This window comes from Myxocyprinus asiaticus, chromosome 5, assembly GCF_019703515.2.
Source record: "Myxocyprinus asiaticus isolate MX2 ecotype Aquarium Trade chromosome 5, UBuf_Myxa_2, whole genome shotgun sequence".
NCBI lineage: Eukaryota > Metazoa > Chordata > Actinopteri > Cypriniformes > Catostomidae > Myxocyprinus > Myxocyprinus asiaticus.
The window spans coordinates 31,122,731-31,137,333 of record NC_059348.1 but is presented as its reverse complement, the minus strand read 5'-3'; the positions used below and the strand labels follow the sequence as shown (position 1 = coordinate 31,137,333).

Here is a 14,603-nt window from a genome sequence, read left to right as displayed (position 1 = left end):
CATAATATCTTGAAGGTCCTATGGCAAACAAATGTTAGATTCCATGTAGTCTCTCAATTTAGATCAAGGTCAAAAAAGGTTTAAGAAAAAGAAAAAAGTGAATTTATAATAAGTAAATTACAATTTGGAAAAGTTGTTAGGCGGTTTAAACCAAGTCGCCATTTTATATATTTATAGCAAGTCCCTTGATGTAATTTGTATTATAAATACAAAACAATAATGGAAACAAGAATCAAGAATGTTAGCATCTTTAAACAAAAAAGTCCCACTACAGGACAGTAAAGTTTATACCATTTTTGGTAACACTTTACAATAAGATTCCATTTGTTAACATAAGTTAACATGAACTAACAGTGAACAATAATTTTACAGCATTTATCAATCTTAGTTGATGTTTATTTAAGCATATTTTTATTTTTTTTTAATCAAAAGTTGTATTTGTTAGAGCAATATTCCAGGTTCAATACAAGTTAAGCTCAATTGACAGCATTTCTGTCATTATATTGTTTACCACAAAAATTTATAAGAGTCCTTGGGGAAAACATAATGATGTGACGTTCTATAACGAGGAAATTTTCGATACACCTTTAAATTATACTACCATTTTTTTTTTTCTATGTATCATATTTACCTGAAGACAAGTGTCATTTTTGAAGACTGTCCCCTATGATATTGTCAGGGTTTTGTGAAGGGAAGAGACCAGAGAGAAAGGATGGGACGAGGCAAAATGATTTTTTGTGGTAATCAACATTAGGCCACAAATGCTGTTGTTTGAGCTTAACTTGTACTGAACACGGAATATTCCTTTAATGCACTATAAACTAACATGAACTAACAATGAACAATTGTTTTTTTTTATTAACTAACATTAACAGATAAATAAACGCTGTTAAAAATATATTGTTAAATGTTTATTAATTATACCCAATGATGAATTAATTCATGTTAATGAATGGAACCTTAGTGTAAAGTGTTACCCCATTTTTTTCATAACATGACCCTTAAAACCCCCCAAAAAGAAAATGACAATAGTCCATGGCAGAGCCGGTGACCAGGGAAGTGGCTTCAGGAAGGGGGCAGGGTCTGGAGGCCAGGAAGGTGGCTCCAGGAAGGGAGTGGGGTCTGTAGGCCTGGGATGTGGCTCCAGGAAGGGAGCGAGGTCTGGAAGCCAGGGAGGCGGCTCCAGGAAGGGAGCGGGGTCTGGAGGCCAGGGAGGCGGCTCCAGGAAGGGAGCGGGGTCTGGAGGCCAGGGAGGTGGCTCCAGGAAGGGACCGGAGTCTGGAGGCCTGGGCTGTGGAACAGGGCCTGACATGGCAGAGTGGCATGTAGGAATCTCAGGGGGCGGGGCCTCTGGAGACTCAGGGAGTGGAGCCATAGGGGACGGAGCAGTATGAGGCTCAGGGAGTGGAACCACACAAGGGACAAAAGACTCGGGGGGGCGGAGGCACGGAAGACTCGGGGTGGGGGCGGAGGCACGGAAGACTCGGGGTGGGGGCGGAGGCACGGAAGACTCGGGGTGGGGGCGGAGGCACGGAAGACTCGGGGGGGGCGGAGGCACGGAAGACTCGAAGGGCGGAGCTGCGGAAGACTTGGAGGGTGGAGCCACGGAAGACTCAGAGGCCGGAGCCCCGAAGGATGAGGACGGCATAGATACAAGTTTGTTGTCTGTAATAAGCATACCTGAAGAGGATAGGGTCTCCTGTGGCAGACGATCACAGTCCAAAGGGACCTGCTTTCTCATAGGGCCATTAAGTCCCATCCAAACCATGGACCTGAGGGATCACCAATTGAGCAGCCAGTTTCCAAAAAATAAAACAAAACTCCGCTGCAGGAGTGGACTCTTGGGAAAGTCGCTCAATCTGTTCTGCTGGATCCATAATGCCGGTCGGTTCTTCTGTCAGGGTTTGTGCAGGGAAGAGGCGAGAGAGTGGGGATCCAAATGCAGAACTTTAATAGTAAACAAAAGAAGAGAATACAACTATGAAGGTAAATATTCAAAGAAGAAAGAAACACAAACACTACAGCAATATGCTGGCTCATAACACACTAGCATACAAAGAAGAACCAAACAGGAACAAAGAACAAGAGGGTATTTGTACACATGGATCTTCTTGTACACAAGAAAATGCATAACACCTGGGACACAGTTAGGGCAATGGACAGGAAGACAGACATCACAGAGGAAGATACAGAACTTCAAAATAAAAGTCTCTTCAAACTTTCAACATAAGAGTCCTTGGGAAAATCATAAGAATGATGTGACATGACAGATATAATACCTGATGCTTTTTGTTTATTTTAATAAAAGTATTAATTTAATAAGATAATAAAAGTTCATAATTAATTATGATAATATCATAAAAACATAAAAATACAATATTGAAAAACATATTATGAAATTCCCATGATCACACGCGAAGTTGACATGTTGCTATTGATTGTCCTTGGTACCCTATTCCCACTAGCGCCATCTTTGATTTTTAATGGGAATGACAACGAGGCTGTAAGGATAGACTTACCATCTCTTCAATGGCACAAAATGGTATAAAGCTGTATAAAGCTCCTAGCTCACATTTGATTTTCCTCAACTCATGTTGTCTGGAGTTCTTTGTCTTCTGAATGTTTTTGAAAAGATATTTTATCAATAATTTGTCTGTGGAACAATTAAAAAACACTTTAAACTGCAGTACAGCCCATGGGAAAGACTGTAAGTCTATCCCTCACAACCTCGTTGTCATTCCCTTTAAAAATCAAAGATGGCGCTAGCGTGAATAAGGTCTATTCTGCAGAGTTACTGACAAGTGCCATCTCACATCAGATATCTGTGCATCAATTCAAATGTGTTTACTTTTTCCTGTGGCGCTACTGATAGTGCACTGAATCAGCAACCTCAGAGACACGGGTTTGAGTTTCGAGTGGAAACCAGGAAGTAATCACATTCACCTAATCAATGATGTGCATAGTTCAGAGGTTCCATTTTCCCTCTAAAATAAAATGTTTAGTCCACTATAAAATATGCATTCCTCTTCACTGTATTGCAACATTTTCAACTAAAAACAACTCGCTTTATAACTTGCTTTTGCCACTACTCTGTACCAGGAAACTGGAACTCACACATGCCTGCGTGTTCAACAAAACTTCCCTCTTCAGCCACTGGGGGCAGTAGCTCGAATTTTGGTAAGAACAGACAAATTTCAGCAGAAAAAAACATTCAACTTGTCACCAAATTCACAGTGAGATCATTCTGGAAATCAGCTGCCCTTATACATCACTATTTCTGAGGTATGAGGTATATTTAAAATATATTTTCATATTTTGAATTACATTCAAATTTACAACTATATATACAGGAATTAAAACTATACCGAGATTAAATGTGTGTGTGTGTGTGTGTGTGTGTGTGTGTGTGTGTGCGTATGTGCGTTTTTTGTTTTGTTTTGTTTTTTGTTTACAAGGACATTTTTTTTTTAGGTTACACACTAGTAATTACAAGGGTATTATGCTATAAATGTGGTTTATGAGGACACCCCTAGTGTCTGTGTAATTCAAACGTCTTTAAAAACATTTTTAAAAAAATTTTCTTTTTTTTGAAAATGTAAAAATGTCAAAAGGTTTCTGTGTGGGTTAGGTTTAGGGGTAGGGTTAGGGGATAGACTATATACTTTGTACAGTATAAAAAGCGTTATGTCTATGGAGAGTCCTTGTAATGATAGGAGTACCAACGTGTGTGTGTGTGTGTGTGTGTGTGTGTGTGTGTGTACGCGCGCACATGAATCGTTGCCATATGGGTACATCTGTGGCCCCCTGTTTTGTTCTGTTCATCCACTGGATGTGAAAAACTCTCTTATTCCCAGTTTGACAAAGGTAAATCCATAGGGAGAATGTGCGTATATATGCATGCATCTGTCTGGGCATTCGTGCTGTTCTCTGCTACTTCAAAGTCAGGCAACACACCCCAAGCTCTGCCCCTGTTGTGGCTCACTAATGACTGGATATGAGTGTTCATGAGTTATTCAGATACAGCCAGCCTCAACAGAGAGTGAATTCCTGCTGATGAAAATTACACAGCATTGCAAACTGTTGCACTAGAAGCCGTGTTTCAAACGTGCATACTGTAGACAGGAAATGACACAGCGTGGTAATAGCAGGACAGACATGACAGCTTGTTGTCATTATTTTTCATCTTTCCCTTCTGCCCCTGCTGTGGATCGGCACGCTCCACACAGAGAAATGGACTCCCAGTAAAAGCTTATGTACAGTATGTCTTCACTCGTTCCTGTCTCACTTTGTTTCCATAAACATCACTCACAGGCTAATATTTAGCAGCCTTTTTTATGTCCCCCGCATGCTCCGCATCCTTCACCCTCCGCATACTCCAGCTGCTACAATGGCCATTCTAGCTCAAAGGACTTGTCAACAACTGGGAAAACTGAACACACTTTTTTTGGTGCTTTTGTCTGCATTATCAAAAGTGTCCTCAAACCACTCAGCGAAGTACAGGGGTGGGCTATCTATCAGCCCTGTTCTCTATAGACCATGACTTTTAACATTAGTTTGAATTGTTTGATACAAATTGCAAAATATGTCTGTCAACATCGTCTATTACAATAGACAACCGCAGTCTGAAGTGGTGATTTTGCTTAACGGAAAAACACAACAAGATTTTTCCAAATACCTATGAAAAATGCACAATATTTTCAGCAATTACTGTAAAGGATGGAGATGATTTGCAGCTCTTTAGAATATCAGACAAATATGTTATTTATACGATAGATAGATAGATAGATACGGAAAGAGATAATTTTATAGACAGCAGTAAACATTAAATGATAATTGACACAATATTAATATTGATTGAAGGTATCTATTGCAGTATGCATTACAACTGAAACCAGGCAGTTTGTGAAAACCAGAGTCACTTGTAATGAAACTGCAAAAAAAAAAACTTTAATTTCACAAATGTACACATCAAGTATCTCATGATATCCACAAGAAAAGCTTTGGATTGGTGGGTGTGGGAGTCCTAGTTCCTGTATCCTACATCTAAATGAGTCATCAGTACAAATCATTCATTAAAATTATGCTTTCGTGTACAGTAAAATGTTCCCACAGTGTGGGACAGAAAGGAGAGTGTGCCTACATCAAACACAATTTCTAAAAGAGAAAACTATTTGTGTTATGGTGATATGGAATGCTATGGTGTTAATGTGGTACTCTCTGCTTAATATCAAAATGTTTTGAAGTCATAAGCTGTGTTTTTTGGCAACACAACTGAGTAGAGCAGTCTTTAGGGTGACTCCAAGCTGACATTAATAGCAGTTTTCTGCTCAAAGTAATGTGTGTCACCAAAGGCCTCTGGGAAGACTCTGATGCCCTGATTGAATCCCTGGGGTTCACTTAGAGACTCTAGAGTATGAGTGTGGGGGAGGCAGGAGCGGAGAGATGGAGAAAAGAAGGATTAGATTAAGACCATATACAGCTACATAGACAGCGCAGAATATATATATCTGTGGTAGTTATGCACAGACGATCTCGAATTCACCTTGTTTTGCACCAGCAGGCATTCCTATCTTCCATCTATTATACATCAAACTCGCTTAGACCTAAAACAAAGTCTTCCTGAAAGCATAGAAGCACAATAAGACAAAAGCCACAGCACACACACTAGATCAAGCTTTGTAAGCACTTTTCGAGAGCTCATTTTATGCTCCGAAATAATGGTAATACTCACCTTTTTCATTAAAGGCAAGCAGAGAATGCCCAGCCACCAGCCTCCAGTACAAATGATGCAAATTCGTAATCTGTACACTTTCACCACTGTATCAGCGCTCAGAAAGGTATAATTGTTCTGTTGAGATTTAATGAAATGCAAATGCTCTTGGCATTTCAGAATCAATTTAATACTGGGAGGTTTAACTCTCATCCACAAATCCCTGGATAACATTGTTTTAAACCTTGTTAATAGTCTTAGTATCTGGAGTGCACAAAGTGATAGCACAATGAATAAAAATCAGAGACTTTGAGAACAGTGTAATTTTCAAAATTAATGGAAGCAACTACCATTTGGCAAATTACTTTTTTAATGGATGAAACTGCATTTAGTACATCTTTACAAAACTGTTATGGTCTTGTATGATTATTTGCACACAGGTAAATTATTTTAAAAGTAAAACTGCATTGGGAAATGAGATGCATTGAACAATGTACTGTTTAGGCGCTGGCTATTGTGTTTTGGTGAGAGTGGGAGTCCGTTGAAGTCATCGGGAATCTGTGAGCATATGGAGGCATTGTGCTTTTTGCCCCTTGGGCTCTCTGGTTTAGAGGCAGGCCAGTGGTGTCAAATAACCACAATGGGCAACTGAAAATGTAACCTTATCTGCAGATTTCATCGTTTCATTGTCAATATAAAGACTCATCTGAGTTTTAGTCACCAGCGTAAAACTAAATTTATGGTGTCACATTTTTGAGTGAGATGACATTTCAGTGTTTAAAAGTCCTAACTAAAAGTGAAGACACAATATCTGGCAGAGTACGCAGTTAATATTGTTGCAGGACAAAAGTTGGGTTTGCTTGCATGCATTAAAAAAATTAATTGGCATGCTAGCGTGGGTTGGTTTAAATAGGGTACATTTTAAATTATCTTTGTTGCATGTGCACAAAAGGATTTGCTTAATGTTGTCAAGATTTTTCCCTTATTACCTTTATGTTATTTAAAAGCCTTTACCTGACTTTCACAAATTATGTGAATGTGGGCTGAAAAGTAGGCAGGGTGCACACAAGACCATACAATATTATGAACAATTTTCAGAAGAACACAATTTTAAAAACAATTTTCAGAAGAACACACTGCTAGTGTTAATAGTTACAAATAATATCCTATGTAAGGCACAATGTACTTTCAGCTGGTTGTTATTGCAAAATAGGCCCTGACAAGGTGATCAGGACCCCCCGATGTGAAGCAGATAACAACCAGCTGACTGTACATTTCCCCACTTATTACATGGCTACTAACTAAGTAAATAAATAAATTTACTTAATTGATTTGCATTTAAATTATGTCATTATGTGAGAAGAAATAAATCGCTGAACAGCTGAAATCCACCACCGGTTTGCCACCTCCAGAGTTCTGTTGGTGTTTATTTTGTAATTAATGACTGTCTTACTGCTCATTATGAATCCTATTACAAGACTACTTGCCAAATAAATAAATTTAAAAAATAAACATGAAACATTGACTTGAGTTGAAATTATTTTATTAGCTTACTTGTAGAGATCGCACAGTGATCCAAGAAACAGGAAAGATGTCTCGCAAATAATCGGATGAGTGGTCTGATATGTGGATGTGCGGTTGTTACTAAGAATTATCAGACCGCTAGATGGCGACCAATCTGAATTGAGTATTCCAGACAGCCATGTAATAATACAGTATAACCATCTTTTCCAGGGTGGGACATAAACAAAGTACACAATAAAATATGAACAGGGATTGCTTACCAGAAATTCTGACATAATTTACCCACATTCATTCCAAATTCCATATGGCTTATGTGATAATTCATTTAGCAGACGTTCTTATCTAAAGCGACTTACAGATGAGTATGAATTTCTAAATATAGTTAGTTTTGTGTGAGGAACAGACCAAAATTACAAATTGACTGTGTCCAATGTATGAAGCACAAATGGCTCAGAATATTGAATCCTCCATTCATCCGCATTTAAATCTCAGAATATTTTGTATCTCATTGTAGATATTTTTACACTGGGTAGTAATTTTTTTATAAAAAAATGATAATTGCCATGAATTACACCTGTAAATGGAAATCCACCTCAGCTGTATCAGTATTTATATATCATATATTAGTATTTAAGCATCTTTAAAATCATCATCCAGTAATCATAAACGACTGTGATTGCGCTGAGAACAGTAACAGGTACCACGTGACTGCGCCGATTGGACCGGACAATGATTTTCACCTGATTAATAGTACTAAAAAACTTTAATAACTGTTGAAATAAAAACGGACCTAAGATTTTAAAAATACTGTGGCGTGTTGCCCCCCTGGAAGGGGTGCCCCTGGGCACATGCCCATATAGTTAATCTGGCCCTAACAAAAGGAGATGTTAGGCAAATTGTTAGCCTTATTTTTCCATTGCATTCTTTTTCCATACTATGAAAGTGAATGGTGACTGAGGCTAACATTCTTCCTTAAAAATCCTTTGTGTTCAACAGGAGAAAGTAAATCATACAGGTTTGGAACAGCATGACAGTGAGTACTGTAAATGATTCAGAATTGTCATTTTTGGGAGAACTAAATGCTAAAGTGCATGCTATCCTTTTCATAATGGCAAGCAACAATAAAAAAAGAAAAAAAAAGAATTCATATTAAATTGACCAATGCATTAATGTAATTTTAATGTGCCTCATTTTCAGAATTAAGGTCTATATTTAAAACTAATTAGATATGCCTTTTCCTTAATTTCCAGTGGAACCGCATTATGCCTGTGGAAAATTACAACCTCTGCAAGCCTCGTTGGGCGCCATTGTCACATTCTCCCGGCAGAGACTGTGATCCTATAAGAGCCTTTCTGCCTCCCAGACGCTGACTTTCTGGTGGCTGATTGACAAGAAAAGAAGGGATGACTTGACTCAATGAAGCATAACAAGGGTAATCTTCCAGGTGATGACCCTATTTGGCAAAAGAGGGACATAGAGAAACCATATTCTGTTTTTGCATTGATGCCTGCAGACCCTCTATGAAACTAAATGTATTTCTTGCCTTCTATCCACTCTTTCCTGATTGTTAAGCTTTAGAGGGATGCTGGCTGGAGCATAGTTCTGTAAAATGTAGAGAATATGATGAGTGAAATCCACTGGGACCTCTGTGATGTTATCCGAGCCACTTGCAGTGTTCCTTTTGAACCCATACTTCAGAAAAGTTGCAGGAACAGCAAGTCCAGCCAAACTGAAATGCACCTAGGTTTTAATTATGTGACATGTGAGTAGACTTGTTAAGGAGGTTTATTTGCTCTTTATTTGAAATATTTTTTTGTTGGTTGATGTTAGGATTGTTCATTTTATGATTAAAGAGACTCCCAACTTTTATGCTCTTTGATGAGTAGCTTTGAATAGTGAGACTCCTTAAGCCTCTGTGGAGTGGTATTATTCACCGGTTTCTGCAATAATTGGCTTTCCACAGTATTATATTTGCATTAGATTTATAATCTGCTTGTATTTACTTCCAAATATGTGTCTTGGTATTTGTTTTTAAAACACCAAATGTCAATGTCCAAAACAAATACATAAACAAATTCCAAACAAAATGACGCAGTAATCTATGAGAAATAACAGATCACTGCCTTGCTTATTCATTTATGGCAGATCTGACACAGCGTCAAACATGTCAGAACCGCCTCTGATGCTCAGCCTACAAAAGAGATGACTTTGAGCTGTCAGCACATACTTCCTTCCTGTGTTATATGCTTGAACTCCCCAGATATGGTTTAGTCTTTGACACCATTTTACTTCAGCCTCATATCCTTTCTCTCATTTTGTGTCTTCATTCACCTGATGAAAAGTCAAAAAAGTTAAAAGATTCCATAAAAAAGATTAACAGCTGTGAATTAGCATTATAGATTGCCATAATAGTGCATCAATTGCTGAAAAAAGTGCTAACCTTAAAACTGTGCTTCATGTGGTAACACATCTAAAATAACTGGTTTTATTCAAATTAAAAAATAGTATTTAATGTCAGTTAATCAACCTCCACTTTCAAGCTCCACTTTCCACTTTCAAGCAGCCCTCTTGAGCATACTTCTCTTCTTAGACTTCTTCTTTTGTTTTTGATGATTCGCATTCTTTGTGCACATCGCCACCTACTGGGCTGGGAGGAGAATTTATAGCAAAAATTTACTTAAATATTGATGTGTTTCTCACCCACTCTGATCATAACGCTTCTGAAGGCTTTTATACTGCCTTATGTGCTTTTTGGAGCTTCAGAGTTTGGGACCATGCTGACTTGCATTGCGTACACCTACAGAGCTGAGGTATTCTTAAAATATTTGTTTGTGATCCACAGAAGAAAGAAAGTGTCACAATGAAGATGGACATGGAAAAAGTAGTGAATCCAAACACAGGGACTTTAATGATAAAGCAACACTCAAACAAAAAAAAGGCAGAACCAAAAGAAAGTAGAGGAAACTAATGGAAATAAATCCACTAGAAGAGGTAAGCACAGGTTTCTTGGAAGAGAGTTGTACATTTTGGACTGCCTTTGGTGAGACTAGACAATGAATGAGATGAAGTGTATCCTGGTTGATGATGAGATTGGGGAAAGGTGTGGCTGATAATTAAGAAAGCTGGAGAGTTAGAACGGGGGACAGTGGGAGAAGGGGAGACTGATGGAGGGGTGGCAGATAGTAGACATGACAGTAGCCCCCTCCCACAGGCTGCACCGGAGGCAAAGTATACCCGACCATAGGGTCATCCTTGACTGGATGGTCCAGATGGTCGAAATGGAGGCTTGACGAAGGGGCAGAATTTGGTGGCCAGGGGAGTGGCTCCAGGAATGGAACGGGATCTGGTGGCCAGGGAAGCGGCTCTGCTGAGGCAGAGTGGCATATTTGAATTTCCAGGGGCGGAGCTGCAGGAAGCTCAAGAGGCGGAGCAGCATGAGGCTTAGGGGACGAAGCTGCAGGGGACGGAGCCACAGGAGACTCAGGGGGCAGAGCGCAGGAAGCTCAGGGGATAGAGCTGCAGGAGACTCTGGAGGCAGAGTCGCTGGAGGTGGAACAGTAGGAAGCGAAGCCACATGAGTGTGGAGACTCAGAGGGCTCAGCGATCAGGATAGATGGGGAGGAAGAGTCTTCAAGCGCTAGCTCTGGGATGGATGAAACTCCAAGCGCAAGCTCTGGGACAGACAAGGCAGGCATGGGCACTGGCTCTTGGACCATGGCAGGCATGGGCGCTGGCTCGTGGACCATGGCAGGTGTGGGCACTGGCTCGTGGACCGTGGCAGCCGTGGGCACTGGCTCATGGACTGTGGCAGGCATGGGCGCTGGCTCGTGTACCATTGCAGGTGTGGGTGGTGGCTCATGGACCATGGCAGGCATGTGGGCACTGGCTCGTGGACCATGGCAGGCGTTGGTGCTGGCTCGTGGACCGAGGCAGGCATGGGCACTGGCTCATGGACCGTGGCAGATGTGGGCGCTGGCTCATGGACTGTTGCAGGTGTGGGTGGTGGCTCATGGACCATGGCAGGCATGTGGGCACTGGCTCATGGACCGTGGCAGACGTGGGCGCTGGCTCATGGACCGTTGCAGGTGTGGGCACTGGCTTGTGGACCGTGGCATGCATGGGCGCTGGCTCGTGGACCGTGGTGGGAATGATGGGGAACTCTAGCGTGGAATCCACTGTAGGAGGGTCAGTATCCTTCACAACCCGCACCATGAAGTCGGCTCAGCAACAGCATTAGATCGATAAATTGGGACAGAGTCCATGGGCTTTGGCCATAAGGCATGAGAGACTTAACTGACCCATTTAGCCCAATCCGAAAAATGTCCTCAAGAGCTTTGTCATTAAAGTCCACTTTGTTGGCCAATTCACAAAAGTCCACCACATATTCCTCCAGAGAGTGATTCCCCTGATGCAGATAAAGAAGTCTCACTGCTGAGTTCATGTCTGGTCTAGTCTTCTGTCACAATGAAGACGGCCATGGAAAAAGTAGTGAACCCAAATGCAGGGACTTTAATGATAAAACAACTCTCAAACAAAGAAAAGTCAGAGCCAAAAGAAAGTAGAGGAAACAAACTGAAATAAATCCACTAAAGAGGTAAACACAGGTTTCTTGGAAGTGAGTACTAGTAAAATCTGGACTGGTCATCAATAAGACTAGACAATGAATGAGAAGTGTGGAGTATAAGTAGCATTCTGGTTGATGAGATTGGGGACAGATGTGGCTGATAATTAAGATGAGTGGCTCAGAAGATTGGAGTGTTTGATCGGGTGACAGTGGGAGAAGGGGAGAACAATGGAGGTGTGGCAGACAGCAGGCATGACTGAAACACCTGGGATAGCATGAGGGTGAGTAAAGGATTTATTTAAAGAGATAGTTCACTTAAAAATAAAAATTATCTTATCATTTACACACCCTCATGCCATTCCAGATGTGTATGACTTTTATTAATCTGCAGAACATAAATTAAGATTATTAGAAGGATATTTCAGCTCTGTAGGTTCTCACAATGCATGTGAATTGTGGCCAGAACTCTGAAGGTCCAAATATCACATAAAGGCATCATAAAAGTAATCCATACAACTTTTTTTACAATTCAGAAAATATATAACAGTATCTTAAAAAGTAACAAAAAAGTAAAGTTTTACAAAATAAAAATAATTTGAAATGTTTTATGGAGAATGAATAAGAACTGTGTCAGAGGGTGAGGTGAGACAAGGGTCCAAAACACAGAGGTGACAGTTCAAAAGGATTTATTGAACACGAAAGTTCTCAAGAAATCAGGTCAAGCACCTCTCTATAGACCACACCTCTATAGACAGGCAACCAACAGACACACGAGCAAGTTCCAACTACACAAGAGAGCACTGGTAACATCTGATATCAAACAAACTGGCAAAGAATGAGGGGAAACACAAGGAATAAGTAGGGAGTGCAATCAGAGTGAAGCAGGCGGAACTGGCGAGTAAATCATTGCTGTGATCAGCGTCTCCCCGAGAATGATCAGCATTCCCATGGAAACGCTGATCACACATGCTGGCTCCACCTGTAAAACACAAGGTAGAGAGAAAAACAAACAACAATAAGAGCCAGCACAAATGCCGGAACTGTAACAGAGTTACCTTTCTGCCGGTGGAAACAATCAATGAGACCGTGATTCAGTATATCCCACGCCGGGACCCAGCACCTCTACTCAGGTCCATAACCCTCCCAGTCCACCAGATACTGGTACCATCTGCCCCTCCTCCTAACGTCGATCAGTCTCCTGACTGAATAAGCTGGAGAGCCTTCAACCAGATGTGAGGGGGGGAGTGACGGGGTGCAAATTAGAATGTAAAATGAGTTTGACTTTAGAAACGTGAAAAATGGGGTGTATGCATCGGAGATGAGGAGGTAATTTGAGGCCCACAACCAGACTAATGACCTTGGCATTGGGAAATGTTCAGATAAACTTGGGACCCAGCTTACGTGAGAGGAGATGGAGTGGGATGTCCTGGGAGGACAACCAAACCTTCTGCCCACACGTGTAAGTTGGGGGCTTAGACCAGTGTCAGACTGCTGACCTCTTAACATGAGCGGCATTCCGTAATAGGGCTTCTCTGGCGGCTTTCCAGGTGCACCAGCACCGCTGCAAAAATGTATGAATGAATGGAACCTAAGCATCGGGCTCTTGGGTGGGAAACAGAGGGGGCTGGTAGCCGAGGCTACAGTGGAAGGGTGATAACCCTGTAGACGATGACGGCAACAAGTTATGAGCATACTTGACCCAAACTAAATTTTTGCTCCAAGAAGAAGGGTTACAGGAGACCATGCATCGCAGGGTCTTTTCCAGTTCTTGGTTAGCTCGCTCTGCCTGCCTATTTGTCTGAGGGTGAAACCCAGAGGACAAACTCACTGTAGACCCCAGCTGTCAATATAACTCTGCCCAAAAACATGACACAAACTGTCAGAAACCACGTCAACCGGGAGGCCATGAATTCAGAAGACATGATTAATGACCGCTACCGCTGTCTCCCTCGCTGAGGGTAATTTGGGGAGGGGAATAAAATGATCTGCCTTCGAGAACCGGTCCACTACAGTCAAAACGACTGTGTTGCCATGGGAGGGGGGGAGATCAGTAACAAAATCCATGGCTATGTGCGACCAGGGTTTGAAGAAACTGACAGTGGTTGGAGAAGCCGGCCCGGGGATTACAGGAGGTCTTATTAGTCGCGCAAATAGGGCAAGCGGCAACGAACTGATGAATGTTTCGCGCAAACAATGGCCACTAGAAATGCTGTCTAATGAGCATTTGGGTACGATTAGCCCCTGAGTGGCAGGTGACGTTAGACGATTGACCCTACTGAAGGACATGCATTCGAACTGATCGCAGAACAAACAGTTTTCCCGCAGGTGGCGGGGGGCGCGGTGTTTTGTAGCGCTGTGTGAACTTTAGCCTCCACCTCCCAGGATACCATGCCCACCACTCAAGGAGCGGGAAGGATTGTATCCACTGGGGCTGTGGAGGTCTCGATTTCAAAACATTGAGATAAGGAATCGGGCTTGACATTCTTGGAGCTCTTGCGATACGGGAGATTGAAATCAAAATGAGTGAAATACAACGCCTGGCGAGCCTGCCTAGAGTGAAGACATTTGGTGCTACGGAAGTACTCTAGGTTCTTTTGATCAGTCCAAACCATGAAAGGTATCCCCGAACCCTCTAACCAATGATCTCACTCGCCCAAGGCCAACCGGACAGCCAGTAATTCCCAGTTACCGACATCGTAATTCCATTCTGCTGGAGTCAGTCAGTGTGAAAAGAACGCACATGGATGCATCTTTCCATCCGTGGAGAGCACTGTGAGAGGACCGCTCCAACACCAACTTTGGATG

At 41.6% G+C, this 14,603-nt stretch overlaps 1 long non-coding RNA gene across 1 annotated transcript in view; it reads left to right on the top strand.

The window, feature by feature from the left end:
* LOC127440494 (uncharacterized) overlaps positions 1-9,418 on the top strand; it is a 58,920-nt gene extending 49,502 nt beyond the window's left edge. The window contains exons 3-4 of the long non-coding RNA XR_007897139.1: positions 8,485-8,678; positions 8,807-9,418. This is a non-coding gene — a long non-coding RNA (uncharacterized LOC127440494). The remainder of the gene's footprint in view (positions 1-8,484; positions 8,679-8,806) is intronic.
* The last annotated feature ends 5,185 nt before the right edge of the window (positions 9,419-14,603 follow it).